The 26558-nt window shown below is 53.7% G+C and overlaps 1 protein-coding gene across 2 annotated transcripts in view; it reads left to right on the top strand.

Moving 5' to 3' along the window:
• The first annotated feature begins 4403 nt into the window (after positions 1-4403).
• The window catches only part of CCR6 (C-C motif chemokine receptor 6), a 30172-nt gene continuing 8017 nt past the window's right edge, over positions 4404-26558 (top strand). Inside the window, exon 1 of one of the 2 annotated variants that reach the window (XM_006067030.3) lies at positions 4404-5295. The gene's annotated coding sequence lies outside the window, so the exon portion shown is untranslated. Of the gene's footprint in view, positions 5296-18971; positions 19105-26558 lie in introns of those variants that run through there. The other variant, XM_044924000.1, reaches the window with a different exon arrangement.

Genomic DNA, 26558 nt, shown 5'->3' with positions numbered 1-26558 from the left:
AGAACTCAGGGCTGCAGGGGCACGGGGAAGCACCGCCCTCTCCCTGGGCCCTGATGTGGGCTCTGAGGCTGACCGACTCCCTTCCAGTGGGCGGGCCCATGGACCTGCCCAGTATGGAGGCAGCCAGGTGCGCGCCCAGGAGCCAGGCAGAGGGTCTCTGAGGGCCCCCTGAGGACGGCTCTGGAGTTAGGAAGTCGCTTCTCGTAGCAGCTTGAGTTCCTTACAGCCCTTCAGAGAGCACCCGGGTCCTCTCCATGGGTGCTTTCATGGCCAAGGGCACTCAGAGCGCAGGCAGCTGCATGGCTTTGAAAAGACACAAAGGAGTCGGAGGGTGGGAGGCGAGTCTTCCGCCATCAGAAGGGCTGTGTTCTCCGCGATGTTCCTGGGCACCCAGGCATCTGGGTTGAAATTCCTCACCCCAGGGAGGAAGGCCCCACTCTGTGTGGCCTCTCACACATGGCGTAGTGAAAATGAAAGTCACTCTATTGTGTCTGATTCTTTGTGACCCCATGGACTGTATATAGTCCATGGAATTCTCCAGGCCAGAATACTGGAGTGGGTAGCCTCTCCCTTCTCCAGTGCATCTTCCCAACCCAGGGATAGAACCCAGGTCTCCCACATTGCAGGCTGATTCTTTACCACCTGAGCTATCAGGGAAGCTGTTAGAACGTAGAAGCCCTTTGAACCTAAAAGGCACACGAGAAGAGTAAGTCGTGATAGAAAAGATAGTGTGGCTTCTCTTGATGGTGGCCAAAGTCAATAATTTATTGCCCTGAGATTTGCAGGGGCAAAGTTAGTTTATAGAGAAAAATACAATTTAAATAGGTTTTAGATGTTAAAAACCACCATCAATTTTTAAAGGATACGAGGGTTTTAATTAACCACGTTGTTAAATTTGCACTTGACATCAAAGAGGGCAATTAACAACCCACCAGAATGTCTCCTGGGTACCAATGTCAGAGACACTGAGCACAGAGACCAATGTCAACCGTGTGGTTCAGCAAACCTATGTCTGAAACTCGATGGTGACCACTAGGCTCCATTTCAAGGAATCTGTCTAGGGCCATCCCTGGACCATGTCAGGCTGGAGTGATCTTAGATGGTTAGAAGGCAATGGGACGCTTCTATTGCACAGCCCACTGGCCCTCTGTCTTACTCAGCTGGCTGAACCACAGCTCCGGCTGAGCTCGGCTCTCTGCAGCTCTTGTGCCCACACGATGACTGTGCCTAGAAAAGGACGTGTCGTTACTGGTCTCACTTGAAATTCACGGCTGCTCACATGTGCTGTCTGGCGGTCACGTCATTCTCTACCCCGTCTGTTCTCCTTGCCCCTGGATGGCTGTTCACTCGTCTTCCTCTCTTGTCAAAGCTCTGATGCCTCTTTTTCCATCTTCAGTCTCAGCCGACGACCTGGTTTCCTTTTGCACTGTGAACAAAGGAACAATCAGAAAAGAACCGGCATGAGTGCCCACGGCCACATCGCCTGCGTGTGGTGCTCGTGGGCGCTGCTGAGGAAGTCCCTTGCCGGCCCCCAGCCTCCTCTGTCCACACAAAGTGGAGGGGAGTGCTCCTCCCTTCTCCTCCTTGCAGCAATGACATCTCCCTCCTCAGTGGATCATGCCCACCAGTATGTAATGACTGCTCATCTCTCCCATCTTAACAATAGATGTTTGGATTCCAGCGTCATCTCCAGCTCCTGCCCATTTCTCTCGTTCCCCTTGGGCAAGCTCCCTGAAGCGAGGGTTTGCATTCTCTCCTGTCTCCCACTCTCTTCCAGTTAGGCTCCCCTACCGCTCAGAGACCTTACTTTGCCAACAAGGTCCGTCTAGCCGAGGCTATGGTTTTTCCTGTGGTCATGTATCGATGTGAGAGTTGGACTATGAAGAAAGCTGAGCGCCGAAGAATTGATGCTTTTGAACTGTGGTGTTGGAGAAGACTCTTGAGAGTCCCTTGGACTGCAAGGAGAAGCAACCAGTCCATTCTGAAGGAGATCAGCCCTGGGATTTCTTTGGAAGGAATGATGTTAAAGCTGAAACTCCAGTACTTTGGCCACCTCATGCGAAGAGTTGACTCATTGGAAAAGACTCTGATGCTGGGAGGGATTGGGGGCAGGAGGAGAAGGGGACGACAGAGGATGAGATGGCTGGATGGCATCACTGACTCGATGGACATGAGTCTGAGTGAACTCCGGGAGTTGGTTATGGACAGGGAGGCCTGGCGTGCTGTGATTCATGGGGTTGAAAAGAGTCGGACACGACTGAGCGACTGAACTGAACTGAACTGAACTGAACAGCTCAACAAACACTGTCACGCTTGCAGCGATCGGTGCTGAATCTAGTGCTCACTCCTCTCTGTTCGGTACTGCTTGGTCTGCTGGCAGGGTTGACACAGCTGATTCGTTTCCCCTTCTTGAAATACCTGTGTGTTTGGCCTCCAGGTCTCAGGCCCCGGACCTCTTCTCTTATCCATCTGTGCCCTCTCCCTTGGTGATCTCATCCACCCAAGAGCTCATGGCTCCTAAATTTACCTCTCCAGCCAGCGCTGTCCTCGGAGCTTTATATTCAGGTAAGCAATTATTTGTTGTATTGATGTTTCCGCTGGAATAGTCTAATAGGCATCTCTCACTTCTCAAGCTCCTAATGAGTTTCCTGACATTCTCCTCCACCCTCAACCTGCTTCTTCTGCAATTTTATATAATCAAATCCAACCATGGATGCTTTTGAACTGTGGTATTGGAGAAGACTCTTGAGCGTTCCTTGGACAGAAAGGGGATCAAACCAGTCAACCCTAAAGGAAATCAACTCTGAATATTCATTGGAAGGACTGATGCTGAAGCGGAAGCACCAGTACTTTGGCCACCTGATGCAAAGAGCCAAGTCTTTGGAAAAGACCCTGATGCTGGAGAAGATTGAGGGCAGGAGGAGAAGAGCGTGATAGAGGATGAGATGGTTGGATGGTATCACCCACTCAATGGATATGAGTTTGAGCAAACTCTGGGAGATGGTGAAGGACAGGGAGGCCTGCTGGGCTGCAGTCCATGAGGTCACAAAGAGTCGGACATGACTGAGCGACTGAACAGCAACAAATCCATAAAGAAGGTTGAGTGCTGAACAATTGATGCTTTCAAATTGTGGTGCTGGGGAAGACTCTTGAGAGTCCCTTGGACTGCAAGGAGATCCAACCAGTCCATCCTAAAGGAAATCAGTCCTGGGTGTTCATTGGAAGGACTGATGCTGAAACGGAAACTCCAATACTCTGGCCACCTGATTCGAAGAACTGACTCATTGGAAAAGACCCCGATGATGGGAAAGGTTGAAGGCAGGAGGAGAAGGGGAAGACAGAGGATGAGATGGCTGGATGGCATCACCGACTCGATGGACACGAGTCTGAGCAAGCTCCTGGAGTTGGTGATGGACAGGGAGGCCTGGCGCGCTGCCGTCCTTGGGGCTGGACATGACTTAGTGACAGAAGGGCAACAATGGTTCTGCTGTTGAGGTCAGGCAGCCTGGACTCACCTTCTGTGCTTCTATTTCTTTCAAATCCTACATCCAGTCTGTCAGTAAATCTTACTGACTATATCTCCGATATAGGCACAACATATCTTAGTGGGATGTTCCTCCTAATTCCATCTAGGTTCCCTTCATCTACATTTCGCATTGCCCCCAGAGTCATCTTCTTGAAGTGTAAGTCAAACAGCCCTTAACACGTAGTGTCACTCAAAACCTTCCGGAAGTTTCCCATCACCCCCGAGGAGAAGGTGAGGTCATGGCAGCAGACTGGAAGGCTCCAGAACCTGGCCCCCTCGGCCACTTGGACCCCAACACTCCCCCCACTTCCCAGGCTCACTCCCGTCACACCGCCTCCTAGGTTTCCCCTGAACGTGTCGGGTGGACGTCTGTTTGCATCGGGGACAACGTGTCCTGAAACGCCCCTCTCCCAGGGACACCTTTCCTGATGGGTGATCACTAGCTGACCCGTCTGCCTGATTTTCCCCAAGGCACTTATCACCATCTACTGTATTGTATACCGTTTTATTTATTTATTTTGTTCATGCCCATGTCTCACGACTGGAATGTAAACCCCATAAAGTGAAGGATTTTATCTGTTTCAGTCACAGCTACAACACTTTGGCCTAGAAAGCTTCTCAGCACATAATGGAGCTCAGTAAGTATTTGCTGAAAGCATAAATGAATTGTGGTTTAATTTTCAAATCCACTGCTCCTGATTTATAGGCTCTGGAGAAAACTACGAAAACATCCTTGCGTGCTTGTTTCTTTCCCTCAGGAAAATGCTTTGCCAAAGTCATTTGTCAGGATTAAGCAAAAGGATAAATATGAAAAGTTGCTTCTACTTTTATTAGACATGTTAATTGACATTAACAATACTACATATAGTCATGTGGAAAAGAAAGCAGACGGCTGGACAAACCAAGGAGGAAGGTTCTCATTTCTTGCCCATCAGGGTCACCAGTGTTTCTCTCAAGGGCCAGTTTAGGACTTTCCACAGAGGGGTTTGTGGCTCGACTCATTCTATTCTAGGTTTCAGAGAAGGTACCCCAGATTCCCCTCAAATTACAGGACTGTCCCCAGACTGAACAGTTGCTCTGGGGGTACAGATGCTCATAGGTCAGGTTACGACATCACGGCTGCAAACTGTAGACCATGATGGCATTCCTCCTTTACAGCTGGGTTACGCCTTCTTTTGGAGCTGATCACTGACCCACATTATTTGCAATGTGCTGATTCTCTATTTATCATATCATAGTCATGTGGTTTGTTTTTTTTTTTTTATGCTTTTTGTTCTTTACAGTCCAGAATGTGAGTAGTTGTCTATAAAGTTCATTAGGTATTATGTGGAACTTTTCAGAGAACTTTATAATCATTCTGATTAATTTGTAATTTCCAAGAAGAATAAAAAATATTCCACAGACCAATAATTCTGAAACAAGAAAAAAAAATTTTTCTCTAAAATTGAAATTATTAAGTGACCTAGTTGCATAAGCTTGCCTTTCTTCCCCCGTCTTATTTTCTGCCTTTCTATGACCTGAGGTATGTACTGGAGGAATAAAGTTTGTGGTGAGGCGCTTACCACACCGCCCAGCACGTGGGCACAGAATGAGCGCCAGGACACCCGAGGAGCAGGCACTAAAAATTCAGCCTCCGGGCCGCTTCCGTCAGTACAAAGCCCGGGGGTTTACCCTGGCGAAGAGGAGTCTGAAGGTTTAAGAGACCCGAGCTTCACGAGGGACAGCTCTGCGGCCCTTCATTTGTGGAATAAGAAGCTACTCCTCTGCCGGTAAGTTTTTATTTCATCTCGGAATTTAGAAAACGTTGTATCCCTATTGTCTCAACTGGTTAGTGTGTTGAAGGTAAAACGGTGTTGAGAAACTCTGTATCATCCCGTCAGACACTGGTCCTCACTTAGACCTCTTAGTCACGCCCTGGGGAGAGAAGGAGAGAAACTGACTGTTGAGTCCACGACGTGCTGGCCGCTGTTCCAGAGATCTCACCGTTATTGCTTATGTAATCTCACTCCAGTGTTCTTGCCTGCAGAATCCCAGGGACAGGGGAGCCTAATGGGCTGCCATCTATGGGGTCGCACAGAGTCAGACATGACTGAAGCGACTTAGCAGCAGCAGCAATCTTACGTTGTATTCTAACTGCAGTCCTGGGAGCAGGTGTGATTAAAGAGTTAGAAAAAGCCACTCCATCTAGCTAGCGTGGAGGGAGCGGAGTCCCTTCAAGCCTCTGGGACCTGCTGATGCTGACCAGCCCTTGTGAAAAGGCTGTGGAAACACTGGCAAAGAACCTAATAAGCCACCGCCACCTTTGAATGAGCAATCTCACAGTTAAGCCTTGACTGTGAAGGAGAAACAGACTCTACAGACCCAAACCAGATGCGGTCTCCTTAACTTACTCTTTGCACCCGTGCTGGGCTGCATCATGCACAGAATGGGGTGCTGGTGGGTCAAAATGCAGATGGGGCGCAGGCCTGGTGGAGGGGAGGGTGCTGGACTGGGTGACCCATGGTAGGAACTGCCCTAGAGCGCAGGGTGGTGTCTAGGTGAGGGGACGGGGCAGAGCTGCTCCCACACAGAGGGGGCGCTTAGGGACGGGGCAGGGAGACGGGCAGAAGGCCAGGCGGCCTGGAGCCAGCTCCACAGGAGAGCAGGGCCCGCGGTGGGTGTGCGCCTATGGGCGGACGTGCTCGTGGGTCTGCTTCAAGGGGCTGCACAGTGCTGCCCTTCACGGGAAGACGTTCTCATGACACAACCATCTTTCAAGTGAAAGTGACAAATAGGTGGTGATGAGTTTCACTCTGCTGTGGGTTCATGCATTTAAGTCATTAAAAAATACTGCCATTCCGTTCATATGACAACACCGAGGCATTTGCCTTAATCTTTGGCTCGGTCTTCTCTTATCAAACACATCAAACCTCCTGAGCCCTCACTTACCTGGAGGTCGCTTATCGAATAGCATCAATCCTCTAAGACAAACTGAGAAAGAGGAAATTAACAAAAAAGAGCCTCTGCAGCTAAAATAGATACCACAGAGCCCATCCCCCACAGCTTTTCTCCCAGGGGAGACCCTCAGGGGCACACCAAGATGCGCTGACTCTTATTTTAGGTGCTGTTCTGATAAGTAACACTGTTTGGTTTTCCAGGGCAGAGCTCAGAGAAGCAAAATGTTTCCAAGTGGGAAGGTCACTGCTGAGTGAGACCCTGGGAGGAACGAGGCAGGGGAGAGGATGAGGTTGGGTGGGAACACCCTAGAACACACAGAGGACAACTCAGTGTGCTAAACTTTGGGGCCATATAGCGCACAGCAGACAGCCCCAGGCATCTGTGTGACCCCTGCAGAGGAGAAAATCACATCCACAGGGGTGACCACAAAGGAATTCAGAGGCAGGGCTGGACGACGGAGATTTTACTAGAAGGAGCGTTAGAGCAAGAACCTTATAAATCAGATCTGAAATTTTAGAACATTTAGTCCTGAAACTGATCGACCTCAGTTGAAAGAGAATTCAGAATTACCTTCCCCCAAGAGCAAGGTGAGTCAGACACCGTCGTGTTCCTTAATCAGGTCCACTCGGCCTGCGGGGCTCACGGCGGCAGACGAGGCCGCAGGATCCAAAGAGGAGGCTTTACTGGGGAGGACCAAGGTCTAGGATGCACAGTCCTTTGTGCTTTTTACAGGAGCTTTGGGAGTCGAGTGAGGAGCTGGAGGCCTGAGAAAGAGACCAGGTAACAAAGAAGAGATGGGGGTGTCGAGGAGGGAGCGGTCTGGGCGGAAGGTGAGGAGGGACACAGCGGAGCAGTGCTGAGACAGGGAGCAGCGGCCGTGGGCCTGGGGGGCGCAGGCACATGGGACCAGGGAGGGTCCTGGGCAGGCAGACGCGGGGCAGGGTCGCCCGCCGCCATCGGGGGTCCCCAGGGTTGGGGTGGGGCCAGGCCTCTGCATGACCTTCCTCAGCGTCCTTCTCCTGGATGGAATCACAGGCACTTCCTCCCCGTGCTCCGTCTCCCCTTCATCACACCAAGCGCCGGAAATCCTCGGGGTGAAGGGATGACCGGCTGCAGACTGCGTGCGCCCTCTGGTTTTTCCTGCCCAGCCATGCCGGGGCTGTCAGGAGCTGCGGGACCACCCGGGGTTTGTTCGGTCAGGGTCTGGAGAGGTCATCCGGACACTCAGCCCACGTGCTTGGAAGCCCCTCTCACCAGCAGAGGAATCCTGGACCTGAAGGCTGGTCACGGCAGAGGAGGCCGTGGTGGCCGCCGGCCGTCTTGGTGACTGGTGCTGTGAGAACCGGGGAGCAGCCGGCGCATCACAACCCGGGACTTTCTCATTTCTGTAGCAGTGTTATAAGTCAGCCTGGCGTTATAAGTCAGCCTGGCGGTTCCCGTCAGACAGACTGAGAACGGAGGCTTGAATCTGGGTCACTGAGGAGCGCGATGAATCAGTGGTGGCCCCAGACTCCTTGCTCGGCCCCCACCGCGCCCCAGCGGGCACCGTCGGGAACTAAGGCTGGAGGTCCTTACAGGCTCGAGGAAGGAGGCTGTCGATGTTACTTGTGGGTTTATCTGACACCAGAATTATTCGCGTGGAGGTCCCCGCACAAAAGGATGTGTGGTTTTCAGGTTTGCTTCTGGCAGATAAACAGAGGTTTAGGAAACGGAAAGTCATGGTCTTGTGTGTGTAATTAAATGAAATGCCATGAAGCGGCTTGGCCTCCTTCGGCCTTTCTGTCGCTTTCCGGACTCTCTAACACAGGCTGCACCGTTCACACCCTTCCTCCCCTATCTGGCTGGCGGTGGCCTCTGCCCCCCAGCCGTGAGGTGGGGGGGCTCCCTGGCCTCGGATGGGGGTCTGCAGGGGCCAGCACTGAGGCCGGCACAGAGCCTTCCCGCTCTGTTTTTCTTTGAGAATGGTGTGCAAATGTCAGCCATCTATTTTTTTAAAAATTTTATTTCCTTGGCCATCCTGGGTCTTCACTGCCGCTCAGTCTCTCTCTCTAGCTGTGCTTGAGCGTCTCCTTGCTTCTCTCGCCGTGGGGCTCGGCCTCAGGGGCACCCAGCCGCGGGAGCTGTGGCTCTTGGACTTAGTTGCTCTGAGTCACGTGGGATCTTCCTGGATCAGGGATGGAACGCGTGTCCCCTGCACTGGATTCTTTACCGCTGGACCATCAGTAAAGCCCCCTGCGCCCTCTTGATGTGAAACGGGGGTCTTTCTGTCTTCCCCACTCTGTGACCTAATTCTATCCGTTCTGGTAAAATTAGTCATGCCCTCGATGAAGAGTTTCAAAGTAAGTCTGAGAAAAGCCAGTCCCACTGGAAGGTAGCTTTAATGCTACTTGGAGCTCTTTCCTTGGTCATAATAATCTTGCATGGCTTTCCCTGTTCTGAACCGGGGGTCGTATGCAACAACTCCTTTCACCATTTCCTGGATCTGATTTGAAGGAAAACAGCATGAAGGAAACCGGTGTGAAAAGCTGTGCCCGCAGGGGCCCTCAGAGCGAGGCGAGTGCCAGCAGCCATCTAGCAGGTGTACTTTCCCGGCGGTTCACCTGAGTGATGCTGCGCCAGTTACTGCAGCTGGCCCTTTCCTGTTCTCGGAGACCGGTTAGTTGTACAACCACCTATCTCCTTACTAAGCACGTGGAAAGGCAAAGACGCAGAAACAAAGTTACTCTTCTGTGTCTCTACCTCCTGAGCCCCCGCTGTTACCATTTCAGTGTATTTCTGCCCCACCCTGTGTTCCGGGAGGACTGTAACGTAGCTTTACAGTTTTGTCCTGTCCCTATTTTTGCTTAGAAGCTTTGGTAAGAATAAGGCTGATCTAGAATATCATGCTCAGGGTTAGAACTTTAAAAGTTGGGGCACCATATAAAATTTTTGCAAAGAAGTCTCTCTTCTCATGGGGTCAACCCACAACCTTGAAAACCTTCCTCTCCTCCCCCACTTTAGAGACACCAGGCTTTAGAAAGAGAGTGAATGTTGGTTCTAGCGAAGTTGTTTTTAAAATAGTGGCTGTGACCGGCATCTGCGACCCTCGCAGGGCACCAGTGTGTGTGTCTGGGTGATGGGGTCTCTTCCTTCTTGAGGAGCTCCGAAGTCAGCGGCCAGGAGGAGAGGATTCCAGACGCTCCAGCATCCCTGAGGAGGCTGCCTCACCTCCCTGCTCCCCCTAGACCCGCCGGCTTTCCTGGAGCCTCGTACAGCCTGCCCCCGCCACCCTAACCCGAACCCCACGCCCCCTCCCTGTCCCCCTCTGCACATCCCTCTCCCACCCCATCACTCTTTGCTCCCAGCTCCCCTCTCCCTCCATCACCTCCCAGGACTCTGCTTTTTAGACCGGGTAGCCCCCTTTCCCGGGGCACGTGAGGCAGCAGAGGCGTCCTGTCTGTAGCACGTGCGGGGAGTTAAGAGGGAGGGAAGCCCGGACTCCATGGCCAGGTGGCCGGGGCGTCTCACCCCCTGCCCTTGCCTGTGGAGACTGCCTCCTCCCGCCCTCAGGCCCTCTGGCCCACGGCCTCCCTTCTGGCGCGACTGAGAACAAGGCTGTTCCTTTTCCACTCCAGCATCTTCCCCGTGGTCCCCTCTCCAGCCCTGGGGTAGCCGGCCGCCCCCTCCTTCCCTGTGCGTCCTGGTTCCAGGCCCCTCCTGCTCCCTGACTGCGCTCTGCGCTAAGCGGGCCTGCGTGCGAAGGCTCCTGCACCCCGCCTGGAGGCCGTTATTGCCGTAGTCATCCAGACCCAGAGCGTCAGAAGGGAGTGAGCTTACCACGAACAAAGAGCAGAGGTGATGAGGGCGCTGGGAGCGCCCCGGCCAACCTCCTGACAGGCAGGGGAGGGTCGCCAGGACGCCGGGTCAGGCCAGCTCAAGGGTGAGCTGATGCTCCTCGTGGGTCAGCAGTCAACTTGTAGAGCCTCAAGACAAGGAAAATTCCTGCCGGAAGGGTGGTATTCGGTGACTGGTGAGGATGAGCTAGGCTGAGCACCAAAGTGGGTGTTTCTGCCTCATTTGGGATCAGAGAGCTGCCTGGGAAGATCAGGGGAGCCTTTGGCAACCGTTACAAAGGGCCTCAGTCAGTTCCGGAGGGGACCTTGGCTCTGGGCTCCGTGTCCGTGGCCTTGGGACGGGACTGTATGATTACTTCCAATAGATCCTGGCCCGCTCGGGACTGCCCTGCCGTTTCCAGGTTCTGGGAAGCCAGGCTGGTTGGCCACCTGATCCTGGCAGCCCACGAGGAGAGGACAGGATGACGATGCTGGCAGGAACCCCGGGCCCTGTCCCTGAGGGCTGAGGGCTGCTCCGTCCCCCCGCTGGTCCACCCTCTGCTCTCCTGGGCTGTACCCGAGGGCTGAGCAGAAAAGCCTGGAGTCAGGAAATCAGGGCTCTGGGTGTTGGGATGGGGACCGTCTGGGCGGGCAGTCTCTGGCCCCATAGCTGCGGCTGAAATCAGATGTGGGCCAGGGGTGGGTGGGGGGCCGCAGGGGTGTCCGCTGACTCCTGGGGTTCAACCAAGTTTCACTTGTTCCTGTTGCCCTCTGCAGTGCCATCTGTCTCTTTGGGGCTTAGTGCCAATTTTTTAGTTTTATTTTCTATTTATTCATTTTTAAATTGAAGTATAGTTGACTTCTAATGTGTTAATTTCTGCTGCACAGCAAAGTGACTCGTTTATACATACATATATTCTTTATTTTCTTTTCCACTATGCTTTATCACAGAGTATTGAATGTGGTTCCCTGAGCCATGCAGCAGGACTTTGTTGTTTATCACTGCCAATTAAAAAAAAATTTTTTTTTCTACGTCTGTGGTCTGTGTTTCCTGAGACCACACTCTCTTCTTAGACCCTTGTAATAACGCTTTCACTCAGACATTCATACTGAAAGCTTATCTTCCAAGAGCAGTGTAAGCGCCAGTGATTTCAGCAAAGGCCAGTTTTCAGCCCTCAGGTTCGGCGCTGCAGGGCTTTCTCCAAGCACGTTCCTCCGGCAGTCACACTGAGCTGACCTCCGAGTGACCGCTGCTTCCGGCCACTGCTTTCCTCCTCACTTCAATTTGTCCTTCTGCTTCCTGGCTTCCCTGGCGGCCCAGAGGGTAAAGAGTCTGCCTGCAATGTGCAGACCCAGGTTCCATCCCTGGGTTGGGAAGTTCCGCTGGAGGAGGAAATGGCAATCCCCACCAATACTCTTGCCTGGAGAATCCCATGGGCAGAGGAGCCCGGCAGGCTACAGTCCATGGAGTCGCAGAGTCACGCATGCCTGAGTGACCAACACTTTCCTGGGCTTCAGTGCAAGCCCCTGAGCTTTCATCAGCACCTCTGAGTTCAGTTGTGGCCTCCTGCCCAGAACTGCCCCTGCTTTGCGTTCTGGAGCTCCTCTGTGGGACGGCAGGGAAGGAGAAGTGGGGGGAAGAGGAGCAGGAGGAAGGGGTGGGGGGCCGGAGCCGAATGCACAGGTGGACCTGCATGGTGTGTGACTAGCCCACACCTTCATCCTCCACGAACCTCCTGTTCCCTTTATCAAGGAGGAGACAGACCCCCAGAGACCGATTTGAGGAATGCCCGTCACGTGGCTGACCCAGATCTAAAGTCAAGACTCCCCCGTGACACGAGACCTCAGTCTCCGCACCTTGGATGAGTCTCATTTCCTTCCTCTTCGAGCAGTTTCCGTCCTTCTGTGTAGAAATGCGTTAGAAACCTAGAAGTAAGCGTCCAGGTCTGATCCCCCCACGACTGTTGAGGTGGAAAAGCAGTTATCATTTTCATTCCTTGCTCCTCTGGCTTCTTCCTGGCTTTTCAGAGCATCCTTTCTCTCCACGTTTATCCCAGAGGCGCGCAGCCTGCGGGCGTGGCTGGAAGCTCTGAGGTGCGTGCCCTTGAGGAAGCTGCCACGTCTCTGAGTTTCAGTCTGACGGCATTGGCACCCTCCGGCTTCCCGTTAGGATGAAGAGAACAGGATGAGGGGAACACCAGGCCGGCTGGCTGCGCCCTCAAGCCTGCCAGCGGCTCTTGGCTCTTGGCCACCTCCCTCCTGCACGGCTCCCTGCCAGGATCAGTTCTGGGAACTTGGCCCCTACCCCTCCACAGAGAGGAAGTGGGGGAGATTTCGGGTTGACTTTAGTGCATGGCAATGGTGTGTGCTGTATTTCTACCATTATTGCTTCAAGGGCACCTCAGATCAGCAGCCACTGGGGGCCAGAGACCAGGAAGCCCCGCCGGAGAGCATAGGGGGTTTTTCTGAGCTAGTGACTGACAGCGGGCGAAGGAGATGGGCGAGCCCCTCATTGCCCTGGAGGACAATGCTCAGGGTGAAGAGAGACAGGACATCGACTCCGCAGCACGTGCCCTGAACAGGGAGGCTGGGCAACCTGGAATCTCAGTCAGTTCCAAGACACATGGTGTCAGCACGGCTGGCAATTAATCCCCTCAATGAGATGCTCAGTGAGATGCCTGAAATGCAGGAGCCCCAGGTTCAATCCCTGGGTCAGGGAGATCCCCTGGAGGAGGGCGTGGCAGCCCACTCCAGCATTCTTGCCTGGAGAATCCCATGGACGGAGGAGCCTGGAGGGCTATAGTCCATGGGGTTGCAAAGAGTCGGTCATGACTGAGCGACTTCACTTCTTCACTTCTTCATGAGATGCTCTTTGTCCCTAGCAGGAAATTTGCTGGCAGGATTCAGTGAGGAGGGTTTCCTTATTTCTCTGCGGAGGAAACGACACACCCAGGGCCCAGCCCCAAGGCACCCCAGTGAGACCCTCTGCTGTCAACCTTGCCCACTTCACCGCCCCAGCAACATCCCTGTTCAGATGTCTTATTTCCCCCACCTCTAGCACCCTGCCAGCAAATTTCCCAGTAGGGACAAAGAGCATCTCATAGAAGCTGGAACTGACTAAGAGTCCAGGTTGCCCAGCCTTCCTGTTGGTGATCTTGGGAAGGATGCTTTTTGAACAAAGTCCGGTTTGCTGTGATTTCTGTGTTTGCGACCCTCTGCTCTACTTCAGGAGGGGCTGGTCCTCTGGGTGGGAGGACAGCCCCGGTCACTCAGGGCTGCTCGGCCGGCCGCCTCTGGTTGTGGCCCCAAACGGTAACCTGTTGCCCCTCCCTCAGCTCTGGGGCCGGGGCTCAGTGGAGTGGTTCTTGGGAGCCTGTCGCGCAGCTACAGTCAGGCCGGGGGGGACCCGGGTCAGGGAGGCGCCGTGGCCTGGCTGTCCCCCGGGGTCTCAGCGGGACTCTTGCCACCCCCACGTGGCCTCCCCCCGGGGCCTGGGCTCCTCAGTGCAGCATGGGGACTGGGTTCCAAAGGAGGCCTGGCCGGGGGGAGCTGCAGGGCTTCTGTGACCCAGCCTCCGAAGCCCCAGGTTGTCCCTGCCGGTGGAGAGATTGGCCCAGCAAGTCAGGAGACCGCTCCAGACTCCAGAAGAGGGTCAATGTCCCCTCTGACTGCGTGAGCTGCAGTCTCTCTCTCTTTTTTTAAATTCTATTTTACTTTAAATTAATTTATTCATTTTAATTGGAGGCTAATTACTTTGCCCACCTGATGCAAAGAGCTGACTCATTTGAAAAGACTGTGATGTTGGGAAAGATTGAGGGCAGGAGGAGAAGGGGACGACAGAGGAAGAGATGGTTAGATGGCGTCACTGACTCGATGGACGTGGATTTGGGTGAACTCCAGGAGTTGGTGATGGACAGGGAGGCCTGGTGTGCTGCGGTCCATGGGTTCACAGTTGGGCATGACTGAGCGACTGAATTGAACTGAATTACTTTACAATATTTTGGTGGTTTTGCCATACATTGACATGAATCTGCCATGGGTGGACATGTGTTCCCCATCCTGAGCCCCACTCCCACCTCCCATCCCATCCCATCCCTCAGGGTCATCCCAGTGCACCAGCCCTGAGCGCCCTGTCTCATGCATCGAACCTGGACTGGCGATCTGTTTCACATACGATAATATACATGTTTCAGTGCTATTCTCTCAAATCATCCCATCCTCGCCTTCTCCCACAGAGTCCAAAAGACTGTTCTTTACATCTGTGTCTCTTTTGCTGTCTCACATATAGAGTTATCGTTACCATCTTTCTAAATTCCATATATATGCGTTAGTATACTGTATTAGTGTTTTTCTTTCTGACTTACTTCACTCTGTATAATAGGCTCCAGTTTCATCTACCTCATTAGAATTGATTCAAATGCATTCTTTTTATTAGCTGAGTAATATGACGCTGCAGACCACCCCCTGCTGGGCCCACACAGCTGCCAGCGAAAGTCAGATTCGGAATTGATCATTCATCAGGGAGGCCCAGGGTCCCCTGAGACACCAAAGTCGTCCACCTGATGGGCCACCTGCCCGTCAGCAGACACCGGTCACCCATGTGTCACACATCTTTGGAAATCAGCCACAAAGTTGAAAATATATGAAACCCTTGTCATCCCTTAGAGGGACACGCAGTTATCCGTGGTGAGGAAGCCCATGTGACTGAAGAACTTGCTTTAAAAAATTGTTGCCCAAAATTGTTTTAACTTTTATAATGAGAAATGTGTTTGCTTATAGTCCACGCACATTTCCCCAAGCTCCTATTTTTCCTTTTTGAAGAGTTTTATTTTCTATTGGAGAGCAGTTGCGCTGGTGGTGGGGTGGTAAAGCTTCTGTCCCCAGCATGGGAGACTTGGGTTCAATCCCTTAGTCGGGAAGATCCCCTGGAAAAGGGAATGGCAGCCCATGCCAGGATTCTTGCCTGGAGAGGCCCATGGACAGAGGAGCCTGGCGGACCACAGTCCATGGGGTCCCAAAGAGTTGGACACGGCTGAGCGACTAAGCACAGCATACAGTACAGCAGAGTGGCTCAGTTTATATCTGTACCTGTGTCTCTTGTTTTTCAAATTCCCATTTAGGTAGTTACATAATACTGAGCAGAGTTCCCTGTTCCGTACAGTGGGTCCTTGTTGGTTATCTATGTTAAATATAGCCGTGTGCACGTGGGTTTGTTCATAACCTATGCGCATTTCCCAAGTTCCTCTTTTCCCTTTTAAATTCTTCTTCCTCATGGGGGGAAAAGCTTGTCTTCTCTGCGGGGCTGGGACTCCCTTCTTTCTGGTTCCACAGATCCTGCCCTGGAGGAGCTGCCTCTCCACGCCAGTTAGCAGGAGGCTCCCCGGGACTCACCACAGTCTCACCTCAAAGGGTAAAGCACTCCCCACTTGGCTGTGATGTTAATTTACCAAATAGCCCCTGGGCTTTGTCCTGGATGAACTGTTCACATTTCCTGGCAGGCTTTCAGACTGGAAACCGTTTATATAAATCGCACGACCTAGGGTGGACCTCTTGCTCTTTAGGTCCATCACCACGTCATGCAAATGAGCCCCAGCATCTTATTGAAGTAGTGTTGAGAGCTCACAGATTTTTGACGTGGGAAGTTTTTGCTTTTCTAAAGCAAGTCTTTATTTCTTTGGCTGCGCCGTGGCTTCGTTGCCTCGTGTGGGGCCTTGCGTTGCGGCTCACAGACTCTAGCTGTGGGGCGGCCCTTAGCACGTGGAATCTCAGCTCCAGATCAGGGATGGAACCAGCGTCCCCTGCGCTGCAAGGCGGATTCTTAACCACTGGACCACCAGGACAGTCCCAACATGGGGATGCTTCTAGAGAGAGAAAACAAATGGGTCTGAGCTTCTCAAGGATGGCGTGTAGTTTGGAATTACTTTGAAGCAGAAGGAATTCAGGGGCAGAGGACACTGGAGGACCGCACAGGCCCCCTGAGTCCCACCCAGGAGCAGCCTCAGGGGTGGGTGGGAAGGCCACCGTCGGGGCTGGAGCCCGTCAGAGACCAGGGCCAGACCCGCTGCAGGCTGGCTCCCGCCTGGCACAGAGGAGGTGCGCGAGGGGCAGTGGTCCCTCAGGGGGCGCCCCCTCCAGCCCTGGGCTCCCCCGACGGGCGGCCCAGCACCCGTGTCCAGGAAGGGAAGGCGCTCCAGGCCCCTCGTCTCCGGGTGCTGCCTCCTGGCACTGCTCTTGTCGGCGTGCTGAACCCCACTCACTGCCCTTCGGGGTCCTCAGCAAATTCAAGTCTATTTTTCCTGTTTTAGGCAGGCTGGGGCCGGGGTGATACTGAGCCACAAAAGGACATACCTTCCCACCCTCTCGCCAAATAAGACTGTCGAAGGGGACGTCAGGGGGAACTGGTGGGTTAGAGGGTGTGTGACACCCGTGTCCCTCGATCCGGCGGTGACCTGACTCTTGACCTCAGCCAGGAGCTGGCATGGCGGGCAGCCCTTCCAGCAGCTTCCGCCCGCAGGAGCAGGGTCTCAGAGGAGGTGGTGGCGGCAGTGGGGTGAGGAGCAGGGGTGCGACGGAGGGGCGGGAAGGACACGGTCCCCTCCTCTCCCTCGGGCGTCAGTCGTCCAGGTCAGGGACCGCGCGGGATGTCACAGGGAGGGTTCTTTTCAGAGGAGCGGGCAGGACACCGTGTCAGTGGAGAACCTCAAGACCCACCAGAGCAAGACACGTCAGGACCCGGAGAGACTGTCCTTCCAAAGGGTTGTTGTGACAGAGGGAAGAGCATTTTTTGGGATGGCGGGGTCCTGGGGCCGTAAGGTCGTCCAGCCTCTCAGTCAGATGGAAAAAGGCTCTTCTTCTGCAGGTCGGGGGTAGTGGGGGCAGGGATGAGCAGAAACTGGGCAGGGAAGAAGCCCGCGAGGTCCAGGGAGAGGGTCCCGCTCTGTTCCGACAATTCCCGGGAGGAGCAGAAAGGGGCCCGGGGCCATGCCACAGGGTGCCCAAGGCCTGGGGCGAGCCGGGCTCTGGGGTCCACAGCACGGAGAGACCCTGACCGATGCTCGGTCAGCACCCAGCCGAGGGACAGGGGCTGTGCGTGGGCAGCGTGGTCGGCTTAGCACGAGATGGGAGGGCACAGGCTCGGAGGGAGGGAACGCGTGACTCCACCCGGCCTTGCTCTCTGTTGGTCTTTGCTGTAAAACCTTGCAAAGACCAGGGAAGCCGGGCATGCTGCAGTCCCCGGGGTCGCCGAGAGTTGGACATGACTTAGCTATTGAACAGCAACAGTAGCACTTTGCTGTCAGTCTTTTTATGAAACGATTTCCTGAGACTTGGATCATAATGACTCACTACATGATGGGGAACACGTCTATGATTCTAGAATATCTTTTCTTTAACCTTTTTGCTGATTTCTTAAAGCCACTTATACCGAAAAACGAGCTCCCCTAGTGGCTCATCGAAATGCTCCTCCTCATATCCATCCCTAGATCCAGCAACACGCACTCGGGAGGCTTCTCACCTGCCACCTCCCAATGGTCATGTGTCCTGCAGTTTAGGGTCTTGTGTGTTTTTAAGTTGAGAGATAATTGACATCTGCCATTATATTAGTTCCAGGTGCCTGACACAGTGATCTGATATTTACATATATTTGAAATGAACGATAAGTCTAGCTAGCATCCATCACCACACAAGATGTTTTTGATCCCAGAGGATACAACAGTGTGTGTGTGTGTGTGTGTGTATGTGTGTTAGTTGCTCAGTCGTGTCCGATTCTTTGCAACCCCATGGACTGTGGCCCACCGGGCTCCTCTGTCCATGGGATTCTCCAGGCAAGAATCCTGGAGTGGGTTGCTATTTCCTTCTCCAGGGGATCGTCCCTACTGAACCCCCACGTCCTGCACTGTAGGCGGCTTCTTTACCACTGAGCCACCTGGGTTTTTATCCTCCCAAAACTCGAGTTTATTGAGCACTTTCTCCACTCCTGGGCTCCCCTGGTGGCTCAGAGGGTAAAGCGTCTGCCTGCAATGTGGGAGGCCTGGGTTTGATCCCTGGGTTGGAAAAATCCCCTGGAGGAGGAAATGGCAACCCACTCTACTACTCTTGCCTGGAGAATCCCATGGACAGAGGAGCCTGGTGGGCTACAGCCCGTGGGGTCCCAAAGAGTCAGAGATGCCTAAGCAGCCCACTCACTACTCAGCCCCACTCCAGGCGCTGTCCTCCCTGCCAGTCTCGTGAGCCGTGCCTGCTGCCCCGTGGCCGTCTGGGGCTGCGCGCCGCGGCCTTCACTGCGCAGAGGAGGGCCTGGGGCTGCGGAGGGTCAGAACCTGGCTGTGGCGCTCAGCTTTCAGGTGAACAGGGAGGGGGCTCCAGAGGCTCCGTCCACCATGCTCAATGGCCTTTCTAAACCCTCGTATGTCTTTCCGGGCAGCACACGATGCTGCCCTGCTCCTAGAGGTCGCTGGCCCGGAGAAGCCATGTTTGAGCACGATGTCATTGCCACACCTTGAAAGGCAGCTCAGAGCCCTTCTTGCGGGGATAACCCCACCCAGGCCCCTCCCTTCTCATCAGCTCTACTGCTGCTCCAGGGAGTCATATGATCGTTTTATAACCTACAGGATATAGATGGTTAACCATCTGTATTTGGGCAAATAGGCGTTCCTTTTACATAGGAAGTGGTAATTCAGCAATTTGCTTCTGGTTAATCCCGGTCCCTCACTGCTTTTTTCTTAATGACCATTAGAAAGTGCATCTGGCGAGAGGTCACAGGGGGAATGCCTGCGCCTGTGTGAGGGCCGTGTAGCAGAACCGTGCGCTCCGGACCACGGCCTTTTGGAGGTGAGCCTGCTAAGCCCCTTTCAAAAACGTCTTTTCTTCTCTGATCCTGCATCTGAGGAATATTAGACATGAACCTGCTTGCCTCTTGAGGATTCCAGGATGCTGGCGTGCTGTCTGTGTTTACATTTCATAAAGCATGCTCATTTTCACACGCGCAGCGTCCTTGCACTTTGAGGAATAGTGCTGTGTTTTCAGGAAGCTTGCTCTCCCCCTAAACGTACAGTAAGTGATTTCATTCTGTCTCGCACTAGAGCTTGGGCCGTTTGGTCATTGCCTCATAATGTGATATCCGTGGGGCATTGGTCTGGGGAGAAATGCAGTTCTTTACTTAGATAAGGCCACAAAGAGTTTGGAAAGCCAAACCTGAGCTAAAAATGTGTTGGAGGTGATGAGAAAGGTGATTAAGGACAAAGTTCGAGTGAGGGTCTTGAGTAGTTGGAGGTTGATTGGGAAGGAGCTTGTCAGGCAGTCATTTAAGAGAAATTGATGGGGTGGAAATTTTTATGAGACTCAGCACAACGCAGGAAAAGCTCTAATAATGGCGGCAAACCCCACAGTAATGAGGGAGGTAGCGTCTCGTGACTATAAAAGGGTGCACGGGGGTCTTTAAGACAGTCTCCACCGATTCCTCCAAAGCCCAGGTAGTTGCAGAAAACAGATATTGTAGTGATCAGCACTGGAAAGAAACCAGTGACAAGTCTGAATTAGTCATTAGTTCTTGAAATGATTAGAGGTGTAACATTAATTACTGTAAATGAAAAAGAAAAGGTAAAATGAGCTTTTGAAGAAGCAAAAGGAACCAGAAGAAAAAAAAATACAAACCTATATTCAACTCACTGGAAAAAACCTTCTGGCTTCTTTCTTAACCACGTTTATGCAAAAGCAGAAGGAAGCCAGCCTAGAGTTTCAGCTCCACTGACATTCATCTAAAAAAGGATAAAACGCTGTGCGCCTGTGCGCCAAGTGGATGCAGACAGCAGCCGCACGGCACTGAATGCCGCCCTCTGCGGTAGGCAAGGCTCTGATGTCTATAATGTTTTAAAGTAAGGACATTATTTAAGATCTTGTGGGAATTGTGTAGTCCTTTAGTAAGACCGGCTGGAGACAAGGTGAATAGAATGAACTGCAGTCTTCTCGTTTGTGAAGCGGGTATGCTGTAGTTTAGTCGCTAAGTCACGTCTGACTCTTTGCGACCCCACGAACTATAGCCTCCCAGGCTCCTCTGTCCATGGAATTCTCCAGGCAAGCATACTGGAGTGCGTTACCATTCCCTTCTCCAGGGCAGAGAGTGAACCTGTGGCTCCCACATTGGCAGGCAGATTCTTCCCCACTGAACCACAAGGAAAGCCTGTAAAGTGGGTGTAAGTCATCTGAAAGGGACGTTGAGAGACTTAGCACGGTCGTAGACATACAGTAGGGATCCCAAAGCCCACTGTGTGATTAGAACATAAAGCGTGCACACCTGCCCTCCAGCCTCAGCAAACATGCACATGCATATGCACATGCGTATACACAGGCCTACACACACACACACACGCTTCCATGTGTGCACACAGCACACACACATTATACACATGCCACACACATGTAACACGTAACACACACATGCCACCATGTGTGTACACAGCACACACATATTATACACATGCCACACACACATGTAACACATAACACACATGCCACCATGGGTGTACACAGCACACACATATTATACACACACCACACACACACGTAACACATAACACACACACGCCACCATGTGTGTACACAGCACACACATATTATACACACGCCACACACACGTAACACATAACACAAGCATTCCTCTATGTGTGCACACAGCACACACACATTATACACGTGCCACACACATGTAACTCATAACACACACATGCCTCTATGTGTGTACACAGCACACACATATTATACACACGCCACACACACATGTAACACATAACACACATGCCTCCATGTGTGCACACTGTGCACACACATTATACACACACCACACACACGTAACACACAACACACACATATGCCTCCATGTGCGCACACAGCACACACACACACACATCATACACATGCCACACACATGCATGTAATACATAACACACATACACATGCCCATACATGCAATGTAACATCCATACATGTGCGCAGTTATGTACCCACATGTATGCACGTGCATGTGCGTACTCACCATGTACACACATGTACACACACATGCACCTTTTGTTCTTGCTCCTTGTCTTGGGGCCAGCACTATTTATGAGAATAAGCACAGGTTGAAAACCTTCTGCTTTAATTGTAGCAAACGGTTAAACTTGTTTAATTTGTTTAAATGAAAACTTTAAGTTTTCCTTGCTGATAATACTTTGATAAATGTTAATGTTTATGCATATTTAATTTTCATGGGTAGAGTCTGCCCTTGGTCAAAGGGACCAAAGGCTGAGGGTGGCCTATTGCCCACCCCTCCTGCTTTTCCAGCCGCCTCCCCTCCTCCCCTCCACTACCCTCCTCTCCCCTCCCCTCCTCTCTTCCCCTCTACTACCCTCTACTTCCCTCCACCCCCTCCCCACCTCCCCTCCCCTCTACTCCCTCCCCTCTTCCCCTCTCTACACTCTACTCGTCTCCTCCCCCCTCCCCCCTCCCCTCCCCTCCTCCTCCCTCCCCTCCCCTCCTCCCCCTCCCCTCCTCCCCTCTGCTTCCCCTCCCCTCCCCTTCTCCCCCTCTCCTCCCCTTCTCCCCCTCCCCTCCCCTCCCCTCCACCCCCTCCCCTTCTCTTCTCTCCCTCCCCTCCCCTCCCTTCCCCTCCTCCCCTCTACTACACTCTACTCCTCTCCTCCTCTCCTCCCCTCCTCCCCTCTCCTCCCTTCCCCTCCCCTGCACCCCCTCCCCTCCCCCTTTCCCCTCCTCCCCTTCTCCCCTCTACTCCTCCCCTCCTCTCCCCTCCACCCCCTCCCCTTCCCTTCTCCCTCTCCCCTCCCCTTCTCCCCCTCCCCTCCCCTCCCCTCCACCCCCTCCCCTTCCCTTCTCCCCCTCCCCTCCTCTCCCTTCCCCTCCTCCCCTCTACTACACTCTACTCCTCTCCTCCCCTCCTCCCCTCCCCTCCTCCCCTCCCTGGCGGGCTACAGTTCACAGGGTCACAAAGAGTCGGACACGACTGAAGCCTCTTAGCACGCATGCAGTATAAACACTGCACGTGATCAGGAAGGCAGAGGAAAGCATAGACATGATGAGGATGCCAGGAAAGATATAAAAAGACTAAAGAAAGATCCTGAAGATGAAATGCGCAATGTGTAAAATGAGATTACACAGACTGGTGACTTCCCTGCTGGTCCAGGGGTTACGACTCTGATTCTACATTTAGAAACTGAAATTGAAAAACAAATTATAATAGCATCAGAAAACATGAAATCAAATATTTATGGACACATCCCCCCTCCCCTCCCCTCTCCCTCTCCCCTCCCCCCTCCCCTCCCCTCCCCCTCCCCCCTCCCCCCTCCCCTCCCCCCTTCCTTCCTCCTCCCCTCTCCTCTCCAGTATCCTGCTCCCCTTTGCCCCACCCGCTTCTGGCCCCAGTGGAGAACAGACCAGTAATCTGTCTCCCTGTGAGCCTGTCCTCAGTCACCCGGCCCCAGCGAAGACGCTGCCTGCTGAGGGCCTGAGCCATTCTCTGTCCTTGTCCTCTGCCTGTGAGCAGGCTTCCGAAGCCCTCAGAGTCCCAAGAAGAGGCCTCTGTGCAATGGAGGCCCCAGGGGGCGGCGGGGGCGGCCTCTGGTGGGCTTGAGAGCAGCTGGGCACAGCTGTTCCGATCTGAGGGCGCGCGCCGTGAGGTGCTCTTGGCATTCTTGAGCGAGGCAGTCACTGAGCCGCTAGTTTCGGAGGTGCCTTCCTCAGCACACGGCGCCTAATGACAGCGGCCCAAGGCAGCCACGCTGCTAATCGTGATGAAATGTGGATTAGGGTTGTGAACACCGTGTTAAAGATGTTGGTCTAATTAAGTAGCGCTAAGGTTTCCTCGAGTCTTCACCGTGTGACAACTGAAGGCAGGGGCTCGCTCCCCAAGGCTCCATTCAGTCTTGGGTTCTGGCATGTCTACTTGTCATTTATGGCCTCAAACCTTCAGTGCAAAAATCGTGCAAAGGTTCGGCTTGTCACTGTGTGCCTCTGCCAAAGGAAGAGAAGCCATTCGATGGCCTGAGTTTTAGAAACATGAGTTCTGTGTGTCCACGATGAGAAGCGACTCCGCCGGGGCTGGTGCAGGACCTGTTCGCCGTCCCCTTCCTGCAGTCTCTGAGGGTGCGTCTACTCCTGGCCACAGCCTGGCGTGGAGACCAGCTGGTACTGAAGGGGAGGCCTCCCTTGCCTTGGGGACATCCTCCCAGCACTGGTCCAAGCTCCGAGCTGCTGGCTAGGCGGCTCGTGGGCGTGACGTTTATGCTTGTCTCGGAAGGAAAGGAGGGAGGCCGGAAGCAGGGAAGGATAGACTCCTTTCCATCAGCTTTTTCCAAAGGGCGACACAGGTTCTGAGGAGCTCCTGGGGATAAACGATGACGTGGACATTCCAGAAGGAGGAGGCAGGAGGCGGCAGCTCCCAAAACTAACCCCGGAGCTTCTCTTCCTGGCCCATCCTCGCCCGGGCTTTCTGTGAAGCCAGAGCATCTCCAGGGACTCACTGATCTAAGCTCACTGACTTACATGCTGACCTAAACTCCAGCGCTATAGCTCTTAGAGGCTGGACTCCCCGACGAAGCCACGGCGCTCACACAAACGTGCATTCGAGTCACCGGAGGCGCTGTGAAGGGGGGTGAGTGGTCGCCACCGCCCTGCACGGGCTTTCGAGCTCATCTGATGCCCAACTGCTCTGATGGCTCAAAAGACAGGCGCGCACGGGCTCCTGTTGTGAGCAGGACACGAGAAAGCACCGTCCTCCGGGCGCCCGCGTCTTTACCCGCTCACCGCCCGGTTGGAAGCTGCCTCTCCCCCGCCCCACACCCTCGGTGGACGGGGCCCCAGCAGCCCAGCTCCAGGCTTACTGGTGGCGAAGCGTCCGGGGCACACAGGGCTGTCTGCCTCAGAGCTCCTCAGCCAGACCCTCCCCTCACAAAGGTGCCTCGCAAGGTTCCAGCCCGTCCTGCCCCCACGGCCCCCAGCTGGAGAGGAGAGGGGCACCCGCTCTAACCCTTTCCTCTCCAAAGAGCACTCCACCAGAGACTCCGATTGGGCAGGTCTGACCCGGCTCACACATGCCTGAGCAGTGACCACTGCGCCTGACCTGGGCTTCGCCGGCCCCCAAGGCAGCTCGTGCCCAGCTTGCCAAACCGTTCAAATAATCTTCCTGACGTTCGGTCAGTTCTTTGGATGCCATCTCTACTCATTGGCCGCCTTCTTACCCTTTGCAGGAGGGTGTAAGCCTAGACCCTCTCAAATGGCCTCCCTGCAGGTGGTCAGTGATCTCACCCCTCCCTGGCCCCCGTCTTTGCAGAGGAGCACCCCGGTCTGATGCACGGGGTCTCTCTGCAGCATCACGGCCACTTGGCTTCCCTTGCTTCTGGCCAGCAGAGTTTCCCACAGCGCAACTCTAAATTCCTCTGTAAGTCTGACCGCTGTAGACTCGACGACGCTATCCCGCACCTCGTCTTAAACCTTACAGCAATCTGGCCCAAGAATGGAGCATCAGTTACTTTTAACATTTATTGAGCATTATTTCACTTTGCTATTTTGGTTGTGACAGATTTCCACATGTCTGTTTTATTCTCTGTTCATTAAGGCAGGTACAGAAATGTCTCCTTTTAAACATCTTAATGTTTTTACAATTTTCATAAGAACAACAGAGAGTCCGTCTGTTAGAAAGGACAGAATCCTTCTCCAAAAAGCTGACTGTTGCTGCTCAGGATCTGAGTCACTTACCTGAGGGGAAAGAAAGGCACTTTGCCCGTCTGTCACCAGTACGGTCCCTTCACAGAGCTGACGTGACTTTGTAACGAGGGTGGTGGTCTGGGGCAGGCTGAACCGTTTCCAGGTACTGCCCGTGCCTGGCGCACACGAGGACTCGAAAGCCGTGTTTCCAAGAACACCGAGCTTCATTCACCACAAGAGCGATGCATCCGTCATCGTCCACATTTGAATAATGCTTATTCCCAACAGCTGTGTAACACTATCCCTGAAAGATAGGCGATTTACAGATGCGGGTTACTGTGGTGTATTCTGCCATTTTAATCAGAAAAAAAGAGTCAATCAAAGGAAATTAAAATAATGTCTCAAGGTTTCTCGGGTGGTGCCGTCGTAACAAAGCCCCTGCCAATGCAGGAGATGTGGGTGCCATCCCGGGGTCAGGAAGATCCCCTGGAGGAGGGCATGCAGCCCCCTCCAGTACTCTTGCCTGCAGAATCCCTTGGACGGAGGAGCCTGGTGGGCTATAGTCCATGGGGTCACAAAGAGTCAGACACGACTGAGCGACTGAGCATGCCCTTCACTGACTCACTCAGGAATAGACGTGATTCCGGCCTGGCTTCTGAAGTCTCTTTTGGAAGTGTCCGCCGTGTGGCCTGAAGGGCTGGAGCTTATGTGCATCCTCGCACGCTCAGCGTCAGCAGCCGTTTCACAATCATTGATTGAACTATTATCATCGTTAATAATAACAGATTGACAGCATTACTATCTATCACAGTGCAGTTGAGAAGTAGTTTCCCTGAGTGGGGGTCCGGCTGGGCCCAGTGCCCTGGGTCCTCCCCGGCTGCGTTTCAGCGGGGCTGCCCCCTCGTCTCCACACGGGACGAGGAGCTGACCCAGGTGCCCACCCAGGGCCCATGTTGATACCCCAGGTCTGGCCTCCCTCGGGGCCCCCCGGGCCCCCACGGCCCCCGCAGCACGGGGTCTCCGCTCCAGCTCTGCCCCAGCCCCTCCCCGTGCACCTGTACCCCTCCCCCTCAACCTGTCCCTCTTCCTCCTTCTGGGGTCATCTCTACTCCTTCCCCCACAGACCCTCCACAACCCGCTCGGTCCTCATGGGCACCTGTCGCCAGCATCAGCGCGTTTATATGGAACCCCGTGCAGTTGTTCTTATGCTGCTTGAGGCACAAATGGTAGCAGTAAGTGCCCCCAGACTGAAAGCGGCCCTCAGTGGGCTTTGCCAGCGGCCATCATCCTGATGGGGTGCGTCTCGGGCACCTCAGAAAGGCCCCCCGGGCCATTCTGGCAGCCCCTTCTCCCCACTCCCCACCCACGGCCGTCACCGACTCGGCTTCCACCACCGTCGTCCAGCCTCTTCTAGAATTCCGTATAATCGGAACAACGCAGAACCCGGGCATACAGGTTTAAGTTCTTCACCTAGAAAAATGCCCTGGCACTGCGGGCAGTCAGCTGCCCCTGGCTTCCTGTGGACTGGGGCCCCGTGTGTGTCTGGGGCGCCATTTACATATCTGCTTGCCAGCCGATGGGCACCGGGGTTC

The sequence above is a fragment of the Bubalus bubalis genome, chromosome 10 (assembly GCF_019923935.1).
Source record: "Bubalus bubalis isolate 160015118507 breed Murrah chromosome 10, NDDB_SH_1, whole genome shotgun sequence".
In the NCBI taxonomy this organism is placed as follows: Eukaryota; Metazoa; Chordata; class Mammalia; order Artiodactyla; family Bovidae; genus Bubalus; species Bubalus bubalis.
The sequence above is the reverse complement of the archived record's forward strand: the minus strand, read 5'-3'. Positions and strand labels throughout refer to the sequence as shown.